We start from the raw sequence: 21,557 nt of genomic DNA, 5'->3' as shown, positions 1-21,557 counted from the left end.
ACAGTTCTGGTGTCAACTGCTATGCTAATGTAGTAGTTAATGTTGTGTTTTTTTCTTCAAAATTTACAAAAACAGATTGTCGAAAATCGGGAACAAACATTGTGCTGTTTATTGAATTCTGTGTTAGAGAAATGTAGTAGTGATAGAGCAAAAATAGAAAGTGTTTCAGAAATTAGAAATCTTCTAGACATATGTTCAGGTCAAAATCAATTTTCACAGATAATTCAGCAGGATTGTCAGGAATTTTTAATGTATATGTTTGATGTATTGGAAGATGAAGGAGTAGATATAAAAAATCTTTTTAACCTTTCTTATCAATGGCAACATGACTGTGATAACTGTACTTCATCAAGTACTACTAGAATAGACACTGAAAGATTTATATATTTGACTTTACCAGATTGCAAATCAGTGCCTTTTAATAATCTAGTTAAAGCAGCGGATCACAATATGGTGTGTACCCAATGTAAGTCTACAATGCTGTCCACATTATTTCTACAAAGTTATGGTCACTATGTCATTTTAATGTTCCAACGATGTAGACCTGATGGAACTAAATTGACAACTTCTATTAAAAATTTCGTGGCTTCTCAGTTATCGATATCAGGAAGAACCTTTGCAACTGTAGCTATTATTTTTCATGACGGTCCTTCTACAACATCAGGGCATTACACATGCTATTTAAAAAGTTGTAAAGGTTGGACCTTTACAATATAACGACACTCATTTGACTTTCAAACAACGTTTGCCTTTTGGCTTAAAAAATTCATACCTAGTGTTTTTACAGCCAAAATTTAGGTAAAGGTAATTGGCCTATGAAGACGGGAGCAGTTAATAAAGGTTATTTTGCTGTTTAAAAATATATTCTGAGTAAAAGTGATCCAGGTAATATAAAAAATTGACTTGTCATATAGGTACTGTAAGTGGATCTCATAGTAAGTGATATTAGTATTATACAAAATGATGAACATGAGTAAGTCAGAGATGGTGTTACAAATACTTAAATATTGTGAAAATGTTGTAGAGCCTTTCTTTCAGAACGTCGGGAAAAAGGTCATTTCAGAGTGTCTTAGAATTAATTTGAAAATATACTCATACATCTGACACTATTTGGCCAAATGGAAAGGTGCAGGAATGAGTAAAGAGTCATGACTGAAAAAAAGGAGTATATGAAAATATTGAAAATATTTCAGATGTTCTTGGAGCTTTTCTTCTAGAAAGTCGATGAAATGGATTTTTAAGTGAACAGCAAAGTACTTTGCAACGAGAAAAGGACCTCCATGATATACTATTTGGCCTCAAGGAAAAGTAAGTCAATCAAAGATTAGTGTACATTTGTCATTTGTCAGTATCTAAGGTTTTTTTAAAAACACAATCTTTTAGATTGTGTTTTTTTTTCCCCGCTGTCATATGATGAGTAATTTGAACTCACTGTTTTAAGTGCAATTCTATAAATTCTGAGAACAGCAAAAATAAACTATGTAACATGTTGTAGAAGTTATTCTATACTTTGGATTGTGTAAATTAAATTGTATTCCCATTCTCTGACACTCGCTTTCCTTTTTCCATCCTCTTTCAGCTCTTTTTACTCACTTATAATGTCTTTCTCTCACTCTCTGTAACCCCCGTTCCTTTACTCCACTTCTTTGACAACCCCTCATTCTCATTTCAACTGTCTGCATCCCCTCTCTCCCTTGCATAACTTTTCAGCTTTCAGTCTCTCTGCTTTACTTTACTTCCCTTTTCCGTATTTTCCTCCTTTGCTGTTTTAGTAATTCCTGTTTACTCACTCAGCAGTATTATTGCACTCTATCACTATAAATCACCCACTCTCCCTCGCTTATCTTTGCTTGCTCCTTACTTTTGACCTCTTCTCTCTATTTTTCGTTCACTACTTCTATGTCCTCAGTGCCTCACTCTCCTTGTGTTATGTTCACTTGTGTTTATCTACCTTCTATCATTTCTTTTACAACAACTTCACTGCTCCTCTCTCATCGTTCTTCATCCCATTTCTTTTACTCTGGTTCCATTACTATCCCTCATTTCCTTTCTTTCAATGTCCTTCTCTTTACTTTCATCACCAAATTATTTTCTCTCAGTACCACTGTTTTAGTCGTCTTCTCCTCTTTCCTTTTTTTGCTCCCTTACTCATTTCCTTTTCTCACTCATTGTACTCCACCTCACTCAGTTTTTCTCTTAGTGTGTCTGTCTACTAACTTCCTCAGTCCATTTCCCTCAATCGTTGTATATTATCCTCTCTTCCTTCATCCTTTCACTCTATGACTGTTCTTCACTTACTCTGTTATCTTCTATTCCTCATTCTTCTAAATGCATCCTTAATTAGACTGTTTTCTGTCTGTCATTATCTTTTTACTTACTACTGTTTCCAGATTTAGTTTTGCTAACTCACATTGTTTTAGTATCATTCTTACCTTCAGTTCATTTCTCTGTTCTTCTCTTCCTCTGTGTCAGTGAATCTATATGCCTTACTCTTAGTAATTTGCTCTAATTCTATTTCTTTTTTTCTCTTTTTATCCTTCTACCTTGCTTTATTTCCCTTTCTGTGTCCTTCACTCTTACTTTATTTCTAAATACAATGTTATGATTTGTAACCTCTTCATTTGTATATTTTAATTTAAAATATACATTTTACTAATTATAACTTATTTTTTCTTCTCTCTTTCACAGATACAAAGTGTAGTAAAAAAATTAATTAAAGTTACATTTATTATATGGTAAGTATGACTAAAAAAATGTAGTTTGTCATCACCCTTTGCTTAAAGCTTACTAATATTTTCTCAACCAACCTCACTCTTGTGTCTTTATTCTGTTTCCCTCGCATATTCTTATTCTCCATGGTTTTTTTTTTGTGGAAATATTTTTTATTGTGGCGAAGACAGGAAAAAGGTACAATGCACACAGTTATCGACCCAGTTGACATGTAACCAGTAGGAACAAGTAGTCTCAACGTTGATACACAGCCATATATGGCCCACATCCCGGAGGCAGGGCGGCGCAGGAGTAAAGCATGTATATTAGTGGGGAAAATTGCATATGCGCTCCAAATGTCATTAGAAACTCCATCAGTGTCTACGCCAGTTTTCGCATGCTACACTCTTATTCTACATAACAGTTAACAATAACTAATTACCCCATGAATGGCATTTTCTAGTGCTGATCCGAATAAAGTAGTGTGATGTATTCCTATAGGTTCTGTATCGATCCCCCTATTCCTGACCCTATTCTGGTTAACAAGTTAACTAGCAGCCATCCCATGAGGCAGAAAACCCCCATGATGCAGAAACCGTTATCTGATTAAGCCACACTACGGCACAGGAACGTGTTATCTGATTAGGTCATAACGCTTGCCATCTAATTAGACAAGCGATATTCCTCCAGCCCCTGATAAGGCATACGGAGTTCTCAAAACAAATCAAACCTATGACAGACCTGGGAAAAACCCTGCGGCCATTGTTTTGATTTCACCGAGAACTTCAGCAAAAGAATGTGCTAACGACCAAGTCGTATGACATCCTTATTGACGTATCTATGTCCATCCTTACGTCAATCTCGGCACCTTAAAGGTATAAATATTACCGATATTGCCCTATGCAAACACACGCGGTGGTGACGAGATCGGAGCAGCCAGACTTGCCGAAGCCCAGAGCAGAGCAGACCCCGCTGGCGCAGCCCCGCCTTCCTGACGCGCTGAGAACGAGACGCTGCTTTCTCCTGCCGAGAAATCCAGCTCCGGCGCTTCCGGGTAGCCCTCGCAGGCAGCCTGGAATATCGAGACCAGAGACGAGAGATACCATCCCTCATTCATCCTAGACTCCAGGTACAGAACTGAATAACCCCTCACAGAGAATTCTTGAGTCAGTCACTTGGCAAAACAAACTTAACTTAAACTGCTACTTTTTACTCCCGCCCACGTATTAGGCTTAGGTCAGGTACATCTGGGGTAGGCGTAGTTAGAAAAACCAGTTGAGTACGATTAGTCAAATGTATATGTGTATGTATCTATTTTATCCATTTTAAACCATCATATGGCTTAGAAACCATATCAATGTTTTTACAGTATTATTTTATACTTCTGCTTTTAATGTATGCACTTTACTTAACCATAAGTATTGCAATAATATCGATCCATTTCTCTTGTATGAGAAAAGAGACTGATCAATAAATAACATCTTTTATTGAACACGCCCGTCTCTTCCTTTTCTCTACAATCTGGTGAGACTAAGAATGCACGTACTGACTGAGTAAAATAAGTCATCTTTTGTTTTCACACGACTCTAGAGATACACTCTTGATTAGGGGAGAGCAAAGTTGTCATGTTCTATGGTTGTCAGAAACTAAATCCCTTCTTGTCTATCCAGGGAGGTTCAACTCCTCCTTGCCTAGTCGAGAAAGTTTCTAGTGAACTCTGAGCTAGCTGGCAAACCCAAAACTTTAAGTCTAATATCGACAGTAGTAGACCTAGTTAACGTCTGGTCTAGGCCTATACTATTGAAGGTATTATTCCAATGCGCAGAGCCTATTGGGATAATAGGAACTACACTACATGGCGCCCAACGCGTTTGGATGGGCGATAAAACTAACGTAAGACATTTAGAGTAACTCAGTCGTGCTTTTTCACTCAGACCCCTTTTTCCCATAATACTCCAAAGACGTCTGGAGTGGGTGAAAGGTAATATCCGCCAAACCTCGCAGGAGGAAACTCCTATGTATGGTCCTTGGTTTAGTCAACGTTGAAGGATACACTGTTCCAAAATATTGTGCATCTAATCTTTGTTTCCATAAGAACCTGATCTGCAAACAAACAAAATAACCTTCTGGACAGCACAATGTCAGACAATGAAGGAGAAAGAGAGGCAGTTAGAATAGCAACTGAACTCGCAGCAGCTGATAATGCACTGCAAGACGCTGACCCGGAGATAATACTCATCGCGGTCAACACAAGGAAATCTATAACTTTAAAACTTATAGAAAATGGACTGACACCTAGAGGTGGCACAGTCATATTCGTAATTGAGGCACACGAATATCGGCAGACAGAGGTATTCTATTCATGGATACATTTTCCAGCAGCAAATGCTGTAACAAAGGTCTTCCACTATTACAAAACAGAGGAATCTCCTAATGAGTACACTCCTTTCGAGGAGGTGGAAGTACCACTTAAATTTCAAGAGCATCTGCTCTTATTTAATGGCGCCCTAAAACATAATAATCACATCACCAGGCTCGGTCCATTAGGTAGACCAGGAGCAACGTGGCCGGTTCTAGCCGGATGCACACCACATCCAGACATCGATGGGATGTCTGCAGCAAACCTTTTAATACAACTAAAACAATTAATAAAAATACATAGACAATTAGTCCAATATGTAATGCGGACTTCAACAATCCAACCAGCAATTAAAATTCCACAGCTGACCCCTCATCAGGGGAACACAAATAAAATTACACCACAGAACATACAGTCCTGCCTAGGTAAAGTACCAGCTAAACAGGAACAAATACCATTCTGGTTAGCACAAAAAATCACCCAAATAGAGGCGGTGTTTCCAGACACCACCCTGTTAGAAAAACACAGGATTCTGACTATCTGTCTTCCAATGGGAATCGCACCACACGTGGAGGACTGTGACACTTGGGGTACAGTCTTTGCTTCCATCTACACAAAAACGCACGGTGTTCCATCCATTTCGGTAATACCAGATGTGCTAAAACAAATTCAAGACGAATACGGTCCAGAACCCGCTTTAACTCTTGGTATGAAATTACTGAAAGACTTCAAGCAGGTCTCGGCTATATTATTAGCCGATATAAAGGGAGAAGCAGCAAACGTGGCGATCCGCCAGAGGTTAAAGGAGACAGATATAGCAGACCAACCAACTGAAATTGCCAGAATTATAGAAAAATCCTATGAGGAACTAGGTAGAGATAGTTTAGGTGGAATACCAGTAAAACCACAACTGATTGAAAGTCCTGAAAAAATATTTTTTAATAATAATTCAACATCACAAAAAAAGAGCTGGGATGGAAACAAACAATCCAATCCTAAAGAAAAGAAATTCCAGTCTAGAGGAAGGTCTCCTCGGCGGAGAGAAAAATCTCCGAACCAGAGACACAGGTCACCCCAAAGTGACCCCTCTGGGAAAAGATATAACCTTAGGAATAGGGATAATATAAAGAAGCCTGATAGATATCAAGACATTGATACACGTCCCTCTCAATCTTTTCAGACTTCCTCGCAGAAATCGGAAAGAAGAGGACGATCAGAACAAAGAGAAGAGCACGCCAAGTCCAAAGACAAGGAATCTGCTCATCTAAAAAAGAAACTACAATTTCCAAAAAAGAAGGTAGCCAGTATCAAGGTAGTAAACAATGCCGAGAATACTGAGGACACAACTGAAAAACAGAGAATGGGCTCAGACAATGCTAGACAGCGCAGCAGAAGTGAGCATAGCTCGCAAAGTCCTTATGAATCATCTGGAGACAGTGGACACGAATGAATATCTTCAAGTGGAAACTGCAGACACCACACAAAATATATGAAATAACTTTACGTATAGAAGGGGATAAGACTAGAAAAATAAGGGGACTATTTTGGGATAATCTCTCCAAGGGCTATGACATCCTTCTAGCTGAAAAAGACTGGCCACCAGAGTTTGTCAGGGAGTGCCCTCATGGCGAAGAAATAATTATGCCTGCCTTCTCAAATCATATCCCAATTCATAAAAAATACACACTTGCCAGAAAGTGGGCAGTAGCTCAAGCTCCTGCTTTATATAAAAATCATGTAGGATGGGATGAGGACTCTCCTCCCCACAAAATCCAGTTAAAATCACAACCTACTGCACAAAGACAGTACCCAATTAAGCAAGACGCTAAAAAAACAGGTAAAAGAAATCCTAGATCAATTAGAATACCAGGGGGTGATTGAAACTTGCACCTCACAAATGAACAACCCTTTGTTTCCGGTCTCCAAACCAGACAATTCATATCGTCTAGTTTTGGATTACCGACATCTTAACTCATGTTGCAAAACTTTTGCAGTGCAAAACTCGCATAGTGCTGCACTAATGAATAACATAGTGCGCAAAAAATACAAAACAACATTAGACATCTCTAATGAATTCTTTTGTCAAAACATAGCACCAGAGAGCAGATATTTGTCTGCGTTCTCAATAAATGGCACTCAAAAACAATTCTGTCGGTTAGCCCAGGGGTACAAGAATAGCCCAGGGGTATTCTCAGCGAGAGTAACAGAATTACTACAAACATATGATGACGAAGCATTATCTTATGTCGATGACATATACCTAACAGATGATGACTTGGATACTCACTTGAAGAGAGTGAACACCATAATACTTGGGTTCGCAGCAGAGGGTTACAAATTCAATTTTAAAAAATCTAGAATTGCCCATCTAACAGTCCTGTTCTTAGGATACAAATTATCAAGTGAAGGCAAAAGCCTGGCTGACAATTTCCTAGAGAAATGTGCCGTACTCCAAGCACCTAGAACACTAAAAAACCTACAGTCAATTCTAGGCTTCCTAAATTTCGGAAGAACATACATTGCAAATTACGCAGAAAGGGTCAAACCCCTTTATGATCTAATAAAACCAGATTTTAAAAGAACCAATTGGACTCAAATACACACAGAAATTTTGAGATCCTTACAAACAGACATGTTAATTAAAACAAAATTAGAAACACGTGATAACACACGCAATCTTGTGATTCGAGTCATCCCAGGAAGATGCGGATTCACATACTTGACCTCTAATGAGGGAGAAAAGGTACCAATTGCATTCAAATCACACTTGTACACAGAAGCTGAAAAGAAATTCAGCATTAAAGAAAACATTGTTCATGCCGTTCAAACCGCAATAGCTAGAGAAAAAGATCAAGCGGACGGTAGACACATCACAGTCAGAACAGCAGAATCAGCCTTTGAGGCATTAACAACACCGTGTAATTTACCAACAAGAACATTGAATCCGGAATGGATACAATGGGTGAATTCAATTACAACGGACAAAGTATACTACTACTTTGATCCAGAACTAAAGGAATTGAAAAATCTAGAATATGAAAGAACATTCCCTCTGCCTATCGACATTCTGCCCTTACGACAATACGCTTGTGTAATCTATACAGACGGACATGCTCAACCCTCCGTTTGGGGAGAACAAGCATACAACCCAACATGTGAGATTACAAAAGAAGTGTGGCGCGGAGGTAAACTAAGACCTCTATTAACAAAAACACACTCAGTAGAAACTAATTCAGAACAACAGACTGAAATAATGGCATTGAAAATGGCGCTAGATAATGCGGATCGCGAATTCCCGACACTCATAGTGTCCGATTCATATTACTGCGTCAAATCATATAACAACGATTTGCAGACATGGATTCAAAACGGTTACAAAGATGACACAGATGCAACAATAAAGCAGAAACTGCTTTGGGAACAAATAGCTCTTTTACAAAAAGAACTACCAAAGACTCACGTGACACACTCACTGAGTCATCAGCGTGATGGCGTTCACGTTGCAGGGAATTCATTGGCTGAGACAGCCACAGCGGTAGCAACTAAATCGGCTTCCGTAGCTCGAAAAAAGCATACAGTGAAGTATATTGACGGTGAAACAGTGCTGGCGGTGAAAACGTCATCAAAAGGCGACTGCTCAGCGCTACCGATCAACTATCCACTCAATTATACATACATAATCGATGCAAACTCCGTCCCTTTTGCTCGAATCCCTGGAGTGGGGGATAGAGTGATTCCAAACATGGACAGGAGAACCTTGTTAATAGCAGACGCACATATGGGCGAGGGTCTCAGACACCTCAAACTAAAAGATTCTCTGGAAGAATTACAATCAAGGTACTGGTGGCCAGGCATGAGCCTGCATCATACCATGTTTGTAAAGAACTGCCCAAACTGTAACAGAAATCGCAGTGGTGAGAGAAACGGTGTAATACCGTGTCGTTTCACTCCAGAAAAAATCAACAGTAAAAAGCAAAGCGTCCGATTAACATATACAGGCTAGTTTCCACTTATAATGTAGATCACCAGCACTCGGCTGACGTCTGGACTGTTATACAAAGATTTGCGAGTCTAAATGGCATATACGCTAGAAGCATGCTACGTTTGACCATTGTTTTCACTCTAGCCCTCCAGCCTGAGGGGAAACATGGCCAAATGAGCATAGCACAGCGGGACTCTTCTCACTTCCTTCCTGAGGGATACGGGATGGTGTAAAGAAAAAACCAAGGCATAAAGCTATCTATAACAGAAAGGATATTAGGTTCGGGAGCTGGGTGGGTCAAACATCTAATAAGTGTCCAACGTAGTCTAAATAACCTGCCAAGAAATTCTCTGAAGGGATTCAGTCCGTACAAATTATTGTTTGGAACTAGTATGTTAGTCTTAGACCTCGACAGTCAGACTTCAGTGGTGAAGGAAAAATGCTTTGATATCAAAGATCGTTTGGCTATTTTACAGGACTTAAACGAAACAAGAAAAGACCTGAGCAACATAAAGTTGAAACAGCAGCCAACAACCACTGAAGAACCACCACCTGTCCCAGCAAGACCTGTCTGGATTCCAAAAGTCGGGGATCTAGTCAGAGAAAAGATCGCGGTAAAGAAGGAATTTGGGCCTTCTTACAGAAAAGCAGTTCCTGTCTTGTCTATCAACGGGACAAGATCAGTTGTACTACCGCCGCTTGCTGGTAAAAAGGAGAACCGAGTTGTATCCATCGACCTGGTAAAACCACAATCATGTGGCCGATAACAAATAGTAGGCCAAGTGGACTCCCGAAAAGTAGTAGAACACCAAGATTTGCTACAAACACAGAGGTTCAATCTAAGAGGCTAATCACATTCGAAACGCCTACAGAACTACAACAAGGACTATGCAACAATGCAATGGAACTTAGACCTCTGAAAACCCAAATAAAAACATTTAGCAGAGACACACCAATCTATAATGAAGTAACAAACGACTATGCAAGAAACAGTAATCCTGAAGCAATTGGAACAATTGACAGAACTGCATCCGGCTACTTCATAAACTTCGATGATTCCTCTGAAGGCTTCACTGAATCAAAAACACAGCCATCAACAAAAACCTTTAAAGATAAAGTTAAAGTACTTTTGAAACAACTGAAAGAAACATATCCGATTTCTCCATGGATTGAATTTTGGGTGGGTTTTGGTGCATTTATCCTCATACTTTGGCTCATCATGGTACTAACTTTGGGACGCTTCATTGAGGGAAAATATGCTAAAATAGACACAGCAAGTCAGAAAATCAACTTGATCCTCAAACCACACACATCTTCACACGTCGAGAAAAGAGAACTTTCTTCAGTCAACTTCACAGCCAATCCTATACCGGGTGGGGTAGCATGGGACAACACTGACTACGAAATTTACGGTCCGGTTGAAATCCTGAAATATCCACACCAAATTAAGATCTCATTGAGTGACTTTGTAAAACCAAGCTCATTTGCTGATGATTGGGACTTTGAAAGTATAAATAATATGATGTCTGACTTAGTGATGTCTGCTAAATTTACCAAACATGATTATTTGCAGGGTTCGACAAATTATGATAGTATGTACTGTTATAACCACTATGGTAACCATTTTCTACATAGATCTGCACAACCTAGAAATGTTTTAAATTATAATCAATGGGAACATTGTGCAACCCCTCCAAAAGGAAGCTCAAGAACCGTTTATGACAAATATTCATACTTTTCAGGTTTTAACACAAGTAATGCTGAAACATTTTATTTCAAATTGTCAAATAAGACAGGGACAAAGACCATGATAACAAACACGAAATTGATATATTCAGACTCATTCTTTGAACAAATGAATACTTTTGGTTTTGATTATTGGGACAAAAATGTTGAAGTAAAGAGTGTTTGGGGTACAAAAGAATGGCAAGTACAGGGTATAGAATCTTTGTTAAGGGCCTGCATGATCCCAGAACAAATTATATTTTTAAATGACACTGTTCAACAAACTACCTGTCTTTGCCTAGTCAAAATCAAAGACTTAAATAAACCGTCTATTCCAAAACCAACAATGAACAGCAATAGCTCTACAGATGAAGAGATAGACGTAAATTATGTATTAAACCAAAACAGAACACATCCTGATTGGAAAAAGTGGTTGATCTGGCCCACAGATACTAATAACTGTCAAGACCGATTCCTGAACAAAACACAGGGGTTCAAAATGACCAGGCCAGACCCTAGATATTCCCAAAGACAACACCCAGGGATAATAACCACCTACAGTGTGGGCAAATTATGCCTTCAGTGGCTACAAACTTCCACACTGGCAGAAATTAAGCAACACCTAACTTTACTTACTGATGGTGCTGACTTGCGTGATTTCATTATGGGACCGCGCAAACAGCGTCAGAAACGTTTCATAGCAGCCTCTGTATATGCAGCATACAACGAGGCCTGGAAGGTGACTCAAATTGAGACAGCAGAAAGAATACGGGAAATTGACCGTATTAATTTGGAAAAATCACTTTCTGTAGTGGACAATGGGTTAATGACTCTGTCCTCCAGAATTTTTTCTCTGGACAGCATTGTGTCTTCAGCAATCGACATATTATCGCAAGACTTACTGTTGTTACAACACGGTCAGTCTCAATTGCGTTCTATTGTACAGCTAGGCTGGACGTTACAAAATCTGCGTTCAGGCTATGTGCCTTGGCGTTTAATCAACACAACGTCACTATTCAATATCTTTAACCTTACTGATAAACAAATCAGTATGGCACAAAAGGGTGCTGATTATACAATCCTGAGCATTGAGAAACTCGAGAGATTACCAGTGACAATGTCAGAACGACCTGTCAGTGAATGGATAATACATGGGATAATTAATATTCCAATATCAACCTTCAGGTTTCAATACTGCCAAAAATATATACAGGCTGGCATGTACGAAAAATTGGGAAATAGGTACATTAAAACAACATGGAACTTGCCCTATTCACATGCATGTGTCAGTAATAAAGGACAGAAAGTGTTTCTTAGTGGCAATAATTGTGCGATGTCACTGAGCGGTACACTTCTGTGTAATGGAATTAGTTTGCATGGAGCCTGTGAAGGGAACTCAAATAACCTTTCATGTCACCAGCTAGGCGCACCTGCAACAGAGATAGAACCATTCTTTCAAAGACTCTATAATGGGAGTTACATTCTAATTGTGGACCGCAGATGTTGTAGTCTTATGCCCGGGACTCCTTATCTCGTAACTACGTCTGCGAAGGTCAAGTGCTGTGGACGCTTATTGTTCCCCAGCTCCCTTCCAGACAGGGAGGCAAGGGCATGGCCCAACTTGAAAATTAATTCTATTCGAATAGATACTTTAAGCAGAATGAAAACAGTGCTTCTTCAGACGCCGACCAAGCTCACGTCATCAAAAGAAACGTATGATCTCCTAGTCGCAAGGACGACTGCAGAGATTCACTCATTGTTATCAACTAATTCCCCCATACATTTCGCAGAAATCCTGAATGAAATCTTAAATATTTCTGATACCAGTGGAGTCTCAAAAGTATTTAAGACAGTATTTTCGATGGCATTAACACCATTCAAAGCCATACTGGGTATTTTTCCAGATTTCGTCCATTCGATTTTTGGCGGACTTCCCCTCTTTTTGGGACTAATTGCAGGAATCCTATTCCTAGTCCTTATATTTCGTTATGGCAAACCATGTCACAGACAAAACACCTGCGACAAGGGAAGAAACAATCCTAGCCATTGGATACCGGGACCGGATATCAAAAATCCTGGGACTATCCCGGCTTAGAGACCTGAACATGACTTGGTTTCTTTCATTTCGACCAATGTGGCAACGATGTGTTTTACCTGTATTAAGGTGCTTGCTATGCGGAGAAGAATGCGTGTTAGACACCTGTCTGACGCTACAATCTGATGCGCCAATGGATGCAGAAACATTGTTGAGTCCAATAAAGGCTCATGCTTTGTGCTGCCCTCAACGTCTACCAATCCTGATGACGGCATTCGTGGAAGCTTCACCACTACGATTAAGGGGTAGTGAAGTTCAAGATGAAAGCAGCATTGATCAGGTACGACCTTCTGTCAGCAATTCTAATCAAAACGTCAATGGAGACAATCATGCGCACGAATGCATGGTTACATCTTTTTCCGAGTTAGTGGAACTCTCCCAGGAAGCTGTTGACAGCTTTTTCGACAGTCTAAATGATATGATGTTCTCACCAGAGCAGAAATAGAGACTTTTGAGCAAGCTCGCACAAGGCGTTCCCTGAATTTGGCCTTCAACTAGAATAGCAAAATACCATGAACAATTTTCCCTCCAGTTCACGGACAGCAATTTTTTTTTCAGCAGCCCCAAAATATTTTTACGAATTTTTCGGGACACTTATTTTCTGCTTAAAGTAAGGACTATTCTTAGAGAACTAAAATTTCTATTATTAGATACTTTATAGACATTAGCTGCCCGCTGGTATGTTCATAATTATTTTATTCTGTGATGGAATGGTCTCGAAACTTTTTTCTGTATTAAGAGCCATTTCATGTGTAAATTCTCATATACAAATTATGATTATTGTATATATATGCGTGATTACTTTAGCATTATTCTACAGCTTGAGTGCATATATTACATGTGACTGTTTTTTCCGTATATTTGATAATTTCAAAATGCATTTATGTATTTTGGGGTGGTAAGGTATACACGATACTCTACAGTATGTTTTACTATGCATAGATTCGTAAATATGTCCATAGTTAGCGTGGAGTGGGTGTGATGTATTCCTATAGGTTCTGTATCGATCCCCCTATTCCTGACCCTATTCTGGTTAACAAGTTAACTAGCAGCCATCCCATGAGGCAGAAAACCCCCATGATGCAGAAACCGTTATCTGATTAAGCCACACTACGGCACAGGAACGTGTTATCTGATTAGGTCATAACGCTTGCCATCTAATTAGACAAGCGATATTCCTCCAGCCCCTGATAAGGCATACGGAGTTCTCAAAACAAATCAAACCTATGACAGACCTGGGAAAAACCCTGCGGCCATTGTTTTGATTTCACCGAGAACTTCAGCAAAAGAATGTGCTAACGACCAAGTCGTACGACATCCTTATTGACGTATCTATGTCCATCCTTACGTCAATCTCGGCACATTAAAGGTATAAATATTACCGATATTGCCCTATGCAAACACACGCGGTGGTGACGAGATCGGAGCAGCCAGACTTGCCGAAGCCCAGAGCAGAGCAGACCCCGCTGGCGCAGCCCCGCCTTCCTGACGCGCTGAGAACGAGACGCTACTTTCTCCTGCCGAGAAATCCAGCTCCGGCGCTTCCGGGTAGCCCTCGCAGGCAGCCTGGAATATCGAGACCAGAGACGAGAGATACCATCCCTCATTCATCCTAGACTCCAGGTACAGAACTGAATAACCCCTCACAGAGAATTCTTGAGTCAGTCACTTGGCAAAACAAACTTAACTTAAACTGCTACTTTCTACTCCCGCCCACGTATTAGGCTTAGGTCAGGTACATCTGGGGTAGGCGTAGTTAGAAACACCAGTTGAGTACGATTAGTCAAATGTATATGTGTATGTATCTATTTTATCCATATTAAACCATCATATGGCTTAGAAACCATATCAATGTTTTTACAGTATTATTTTATACTTCTGCTTTTAATGTATGCACTTTACTTAACCATAAGTATTGCAATAATATCGATCCATTTCTCTTGTATGAGAAAAGAGACTGATCAATAAATAACATCTTTTATTGAACACGCCCGTCTCTTCCTTTTCTCTACAATCTGGTGAGACTAAGAATGCACGTACTGACTGAGTAAAATAAGTCGTCTTTTGTTTTCACACGACTCTAGAGATACACTCTTGATTAGGGGAGAGCAAAGTTGTCATGTTCTATGGTTGTCAGAAACTAAATCCCTTCTTGTCTATCCAGGGAGGTTCAACTCCTCCTTGCCTAGTCGAGAAAGTTTCTAGTGAACTCTGAGCTAGCTGGCAAACCCAAAACTTTAAGTCTAATATCGACAGTAGTAGACCTAGTTAACGTCTGGTCTAGGCCTATACTATTGAAGGTATTATTCCAATGCGCAGAGCCTATTGGGATAATATGAACTACACTACAGTAGGAGATATATGCAAGGGCCAACTAGGCCGCGGTCAGCGCGATTCCGCGCGGCCGGATGGGAATCTCAGCTACATACAGGACTACCTATCAAGGAATATCGGCGTGACCACAAGGGATCCCTATTCTGCTACCAAACTCCCCGTGTCAGACTCTCCCCCCCCACCGCCAGACCCTGAGGACGCAGAGGAAAACAGCTCAGCGCTAATAGCGTCCGAGTCCTCCCCCTCCAGCCCCTCCATACACAATGTCCTCCAGGCGAGTAAGTCATCCTGGAGCTTCTCATCCTTGCGAGAGCTTTGCATGCGAGTTTCCTCCGCTAGCGCCCATTCCTTGGCATCCCTCAACCAATGAGAAATCTCTGGCGCCCTCTGACCCATCCAAGTAATGGCCACCCGTCTCCTCGCCAGAACCAGTAAGAGTTGCAAAAATGTATACGACAGACCTTTCTTTTTTGGCTTAGGTACTAACGCTAGCAAACAGTGGAGTGGGTCCAGATGCAACCTAAGGTGTGTGGCGCGGCCAATACAGACCACCACCCTCTGCCAGAAATCCTGAACTAAAGGACATTCCCACGCTAGATGTAGGAATCCCGCCCTCTCCATCCCACATCTAGGGCAATTATGACGTCTATCTGTCGATATACGATGGAGGGAGACAGGTGTCATGTAAGTGCGATGGAAAAATTAAAGTGTATAAGCTTAAAACGCGCATTACAGGAGACCTTACGAGTCAACAGCCCAATTCGCTTTCGCTGATCAGGACCCAACTCTATCCCCAGGTCCGCCTCCCAAGCCGCCCAGGCCGGCGCTAACGGGGGGATCGAGTCCCTTCGCATGGCAGAGCAAAGGAGAGATACCAGACGCTTACCTCTCCCACAGGATAAAATGACGTCCAGGGTATTAGTGAGCGGGGGCGCCTCTGGGAACTGGGGCCAAGTTGCCCTGGCCACATCTCGAAGACTTCCGTAATGCAGGTACTGGCCCTTGCTGAGGTTAAAAGAGTCCACGGCACTCTCAAAAGACACGAAGGAATCATTCGGGTAGAGATCCGCGAGAGTCTCACAGCCGCCCGAGCGCCACTCTCGAAAGGACATATTGTCCTCTAGTTTGAGTATCGGGGCCAATATCCAAAGTGGGAGTTCCCTATGGAACGGCGCGCGCCGTAGCACCTTCTCGACAAACCGCTGCCAAATGCTAGCTGTGTGTCTCACCACATATGGCAGGGTGTCATCAGCGCCCCGACCCTGCAACAAGGCCTTCTGTAGGTCCCTATCACTAGCCGTACCAGCCAACAGCGCCAGTTCCCAGCTCTCGGCTCCAGCGAACCACCTGGCGGCCGGCAGAAGTTGCGCCGCATAATAATACAGGTCAAACCTCGGGGCCTCGAGGCCGCCCTCGTCCCAACATCTCGTGACTGTGTGTAAGGCGACTCTACTGCGCCCACCTGCCCACAGGAGGGAGGTGAGGAGTGAGTTCAGCGTGCGAAACACTCGGGGCGGTAATGGGCATAGAGTGTTCTGCAGCACATAGAGGACCCTAGGGAGCATCACCATTTTGGCAACAGCCAACCGCCCCATAAGAGAGAGAGGGAGTGTGTTCCAAAAGGCAACAGATTTATTGAGGGCCGTGAGAATTTTGTCGATATTGTAAGCCAAGAGTGTCTCGTCAGAGGCGGCTACCTGAATACCTAAGTACCGGAATGCCAGTCGCTCGTACCGGAGCCCCAAATGACGGACATTCGTGACCGGATCAGGAGCTGCATCAGTCAGCGGAAACACCAGAGACTTATTGACATTCAAACGCAGACCAGAGGCTGCGCCAAAGCGGTCCAAGAGCCGCAGCAATGCGGGGAGGGTGTCCACCGGGGAAGTCAGATAGAAAAGCGCATCATCAGCGTAGAGGGAGATTACATTGGTGGTGTCCCCCACCACTATACCCCAGTCTTGCAATTCCGTACGGGCAGAGACGGCGAGGGGCTCAATCGCAAGAGCAAAGAGGAGGGGAGAGAGAGGACAACCCTGCCGGGTGCCTCTCCCCAACGACCACTCGTCAGAGCGGGCCGAGCCCAGTCGCACCCTAGCTCGGGGCGCCCCGTAAAGCACCCGGATCCAGTCTCGAAAACTAGGCCCGAACCCCATTTTCAGGAGCACGTGCATTAGATAACCCCAGTGCACCGTATCAAAGGCTTTAGCCAAATCAATTGAGACCAATACGTGAGGGCCGTCCCGTCCCCGCACTTCATGTAGTATGTGATTCAGGCGACGCAAATTCATTTCAAATTCAAAGGGGTGTCGAGTGCAAGAAGGATTTGTGGGGGAAAGGGGTCCAGGGGGGAGCCAGATTTGATGGTTTTGATGATTTCACGTAAAGATGACAAATTAAGCGAATCCCAGTTGGCTAAATGCTGAGGGGAGCCGCCTGAGGAAGGATCTGGCCTGTCATCATCAGGGTTGGAAGTCATTTTGGGAGAGTCACGAACTTTTGAAGGAGAGGTTGGCTCTTTGAAATCTGCGTAGATTTTATCTATTTCGTTTATGAAGAATTCTGCCAGAACATTGCACTGTGATGAGTTCAGACAAGGGGCTTTCGGTTGGCATGTCGAACCAGAGATTTCCTGTACGATTTTGAAAAGTGCTTTAGGACGGTTCTGAGCGTTCTCAATTGTTGCTTTTGTATATTCAGCTCTGGCTGATGTACATTTGGCATGATATTTCAATAGAGCAGCTTTATATAATAGCTTTGTTGAGGGGTCGTAGTAAGCACGCCATCGACGCTCTAGATTTTTGCAGGCTGTTTTTTCGAGTTTGAGTTCTTCTGTAAACCAAGGGGCCGGGGGATGATGTGAACTTTGTTTTTTATCTCTTTGTGGAAGGCATACATTAATGGCCGAACTGAGCCAGTTATGAATAACTTCGGCTTCATCGATGTTTGTTATATTAGTGAGGGGCCTGGTTTCGTTCAGATGTGCAGTCAACTGGGCAATATCAAGTTTTTTCCAATTTCTCATTACCCTTGGTCCGTTAGGAGCCTTCTGAGAGGTAACAGATGGGGGCACGGTTATGTTAAATTCCACCAAGAAATGGTCGGACCAAGGGATGGGTATAGGTGGTTTACATACAATATTATCAAAGTTGAAAAAGACCGGATCAAGTAAATTGCCGGCCTTATGAGTTGGACCGGAGTTGCATAGGGTAAGGTTTAGAGCAGCTAGATCTGCAATAAGATTAGTACTGGTATGACAAGAGACATCATTAAAGTATGCAGACTTATTTTACTTTCAAGGTTAAATGATCGCAGGACTATGGGAAGGCGTAGTAGCCAAGGAATGTTGCTCTAGTTGCAGATTTAAACCGTGTGGTCTTATTTTTGTGTGCCCTTTATTGCACTCTGCACGTCGTCAGATTCTCAGACCGATCTTTTTAAAATATAATGGACAATCGGCAGTTGAGGCTCGTCAATGTTTATTTGCCCTCCCCAGGAGATGATGTGTACAAAATGTTTTAACTTTAAAATGCTTCTTAAATGTGTATTAGTTCCTAGTTTTGTCAGTGTTTGTGTCAATTATGTTTGCGTAAATGTATGTTAGTATTCACGCTTTTAAATGTTCTGTTTTAAATTGGGCTGTATTCATGCATCAAATTCAAATCACATAGTTTTATATGCTCAACTTGCACTTTGCACGTTGCTACTTTTTAAGATGATTCCTTTTATATTGTCGTAACTATGACTGTAAATGCATGTTTATATTTGTATTTTTCCACTTCCTATGTGGACCTCCATCGAAGTTCCAAAACAGATGTAAATGTATTGCTGTCATGGATTTTTATAAAAGATTGCAGGGATTTACTAATCAAAATGATGCTTTATTAATCATAATGATTGCAGGTGAAATATGGTTACTGATGTTAGTGAATGGTTAGAATGTGATGCGTGGTCTAAGAGTAACCGTAACAATGCCATTAGGTCTTTATCTAATGTGACACCCTCCTATATATAATAAATGTGCCATTTTGTATGGGGGGGTTTACTGTGATTTTTGGGAGTCATGATCCTTGAGGAGTCAAATGCAATGTCATCAAAGGTATTTCCACCAAATATATATATATATATATATATATATATATATATATATATATATATATATCCAACAACCTCCTTTGAAAAAAGAAGCAGAGGCCACAACAGGGGAATGCAGGCAAGCCTCTTTATTCAGCAATGATAGCAGTTAGGCGAATGCATTTCGGCATTTAAGTATGCCTTCCTCAGCGCCCAGAGTCTTAAGGAGTCGCAGGTAACATCGTGCATTTTGAATGTTAGCCCCAGAACAATTGGTTCCAGTCCGCTCCGCCCCCAAGGCCGATGTCCTTTCTCACCTTCTGCAGCGCACTGAATGATTGTGCACTGCAGATCCCAGAATGCTATGCAACTCTAGGTAGGTGATTTACGGGGGGTAAATAGTTGTTGAAAGCAGATTGTGGCACCACAATGTCACTGTGCCACTTCCCCTGCATCCTTGCTAGAACTCCGGTGCCTCCCTGTGTCCCCAACCGCACCAACCTCCATGGGACAGGACTCCACTCGGCGGGGCAAGGCTGGTAGTCCAATCTCGCCCAGGATGAAGTTAAATAACTCTTTCACCGTTCCATCTCCTCCTGCACCCGGGGGGTGGGGCTTGGTTGTTCCAATACACTGGAAATGTCCAAAAAATGCTGCTGCAAAAGCAACATCTGCCAGTAAGACCAAGGCCAGCTTTGCGATGCGGTTGCCTCCAAGGCGCGTTTCTGGCTCACGCGCTAAATTTCTCCAACAACCTCCTTTGAAAAAAGAAGCAGAGGCCACAACATATATATATATTCCCTCATCCACAGCAGTATGAATAGACACAGCAGAGACGCACTCACGGATCAGTTACTGCAAGATTCTTTATTGTGCGGTCCCCCCTTGCACTGACAGATGCATTTCGGCGTGGAACGCCTTTCTCAATGTCAGTGACACAAAGTCCGATTCAGACTTAAGTACAACCTCATAGGTGCATGTGATCAAAACATTCCGAAATGAAATGCTAAACATCAAAGAAGTGACAACAGCTCAAATCTGTAGCGGCCATCTTTGAAGGTGCAAAAAGTGCAGTAATGAATAAAATAAACAGTGATAATAAACCAAGGTATATACAAACAACAGCGTTGCAGGGAATGGGCCCTCTAACCTTAATGGTTCCACATGGTAGAAGACTCGCTAGTAATGTAAACATTTCATGGAGAATATACAGAAAACCATGTGTGTCCAGTGAATTGCACTAATGTAATGATTGTCTGAATTATTTGAGGAGACTAATCTATTAAGAAATTTTTTTTTGATAGCGACTAGTGATATGACATTAATTCTGCCACACTGTAACACTAAGCTGGATCATTGCCCATTCAATTATGAAGGGTACATATGGGCCAGTACTATCGACACACATTGTTTTTTGTATATTTTTCATGAAATGTTTACATTACTAGTCTTTGACCAGCATTTGAAAACAATGCGGGTAGGCCGCGCAGACCCCCCCGCAGCCCTGAGGACCACCACCTCTCCAGGACAAAATCCAAGAAAGGAGGAGGGGCCATGTCATAGATGGCCCTGGGGACCGCCGCCCCCCCAAGTTCGCCTCCTGCTATGCTATGGCTTTGTGGGAGTTTTACCGCTCCCGCCTATCCATAGCAAACGTTCTACTTCCAGCAAGCTAGTGCATTAAATATACTTTTGCTTGCTGGAAGCTGAGCCAAATTGCTTTCACAGAGAGGGAACTGAATGTTCAGCTGCCCCCTCTCTGTAAAAGCACTGCTGGTTGGAGGATGAAGTCCACTTGGCTCTTGGGGGCCAACTACCTCTTTTGTTATTTACAGTAAGCCCTTCACAGTGGGATTGCTGAGGGGTCTTCGGAGGCCACGTCCCCTATCTCTACTACTCTGCTAACCTGCCTCCTGGCGCACTCCTGTTTGGAGGATGAAGTCCTCTTGGATTCTGAGGGACCTTAAGGGCCAAGAAACCCTCCTGTTACCTGCAGTAAGTCCCATGCAGCGGTATTCTTGAGAGCTGGTCGGAGGCCCCTCCCCTTTCCCCACCACTCTGCAGACACAACTACTAGTTAAAAAACATAGGAATTCACTTAAAAATAACAAAGGTTACAGGGACGTTTGAGTTAGGAACTAAAGTTTAAAAACCTTTGAAATTCTCTTTAAAAAAACAAACGTTACAGGGATGTATAGTTAGGAAATAGCATTCTGAAGTTCTATTTTCCCAAACCAGCACATTTTTAAAATAATGGGTTGTAGCTTTAGCTATTGATG

The 21,557-nt window shown here is 41.9% G+C and overlaps 1 protein-coding gene across 7 annotated transcripts in view; it reads left to right on the top strand.

The window, feature by feature from the left end:
* Positions 1-21,557, top strand: part of FIRRM (FIGNL1 interacting regulator of recombination and mitosis) — a 3,243,174-nt gene that overhangs the window by 1,233,155 nt on the left and 1,988,462 nt on the right. The gene's annotated exons all lie outside the window — the stretch shown is intronic.

This window comes from Lissotriton helveticus, chromosome 1_1 (assembly GCF_964261635.1).
Source record: "Lissotriton helveticus chromosome 1_1, aLisHel1.1, whole genome shotgun sequence".
In the NCBI taxonomy this organism is placed as follows: domain Eukaryota; kingdom Metazoa; phylum Chordata; class Amphibia; order Caudata; family Salamandridae; genus Lissotriton; species Lissotriton helveticus.
Note: the sequence above shows the minus strand (reverse complement) of the source record. Positions and strands in the feature narration are given on the sequence as shown.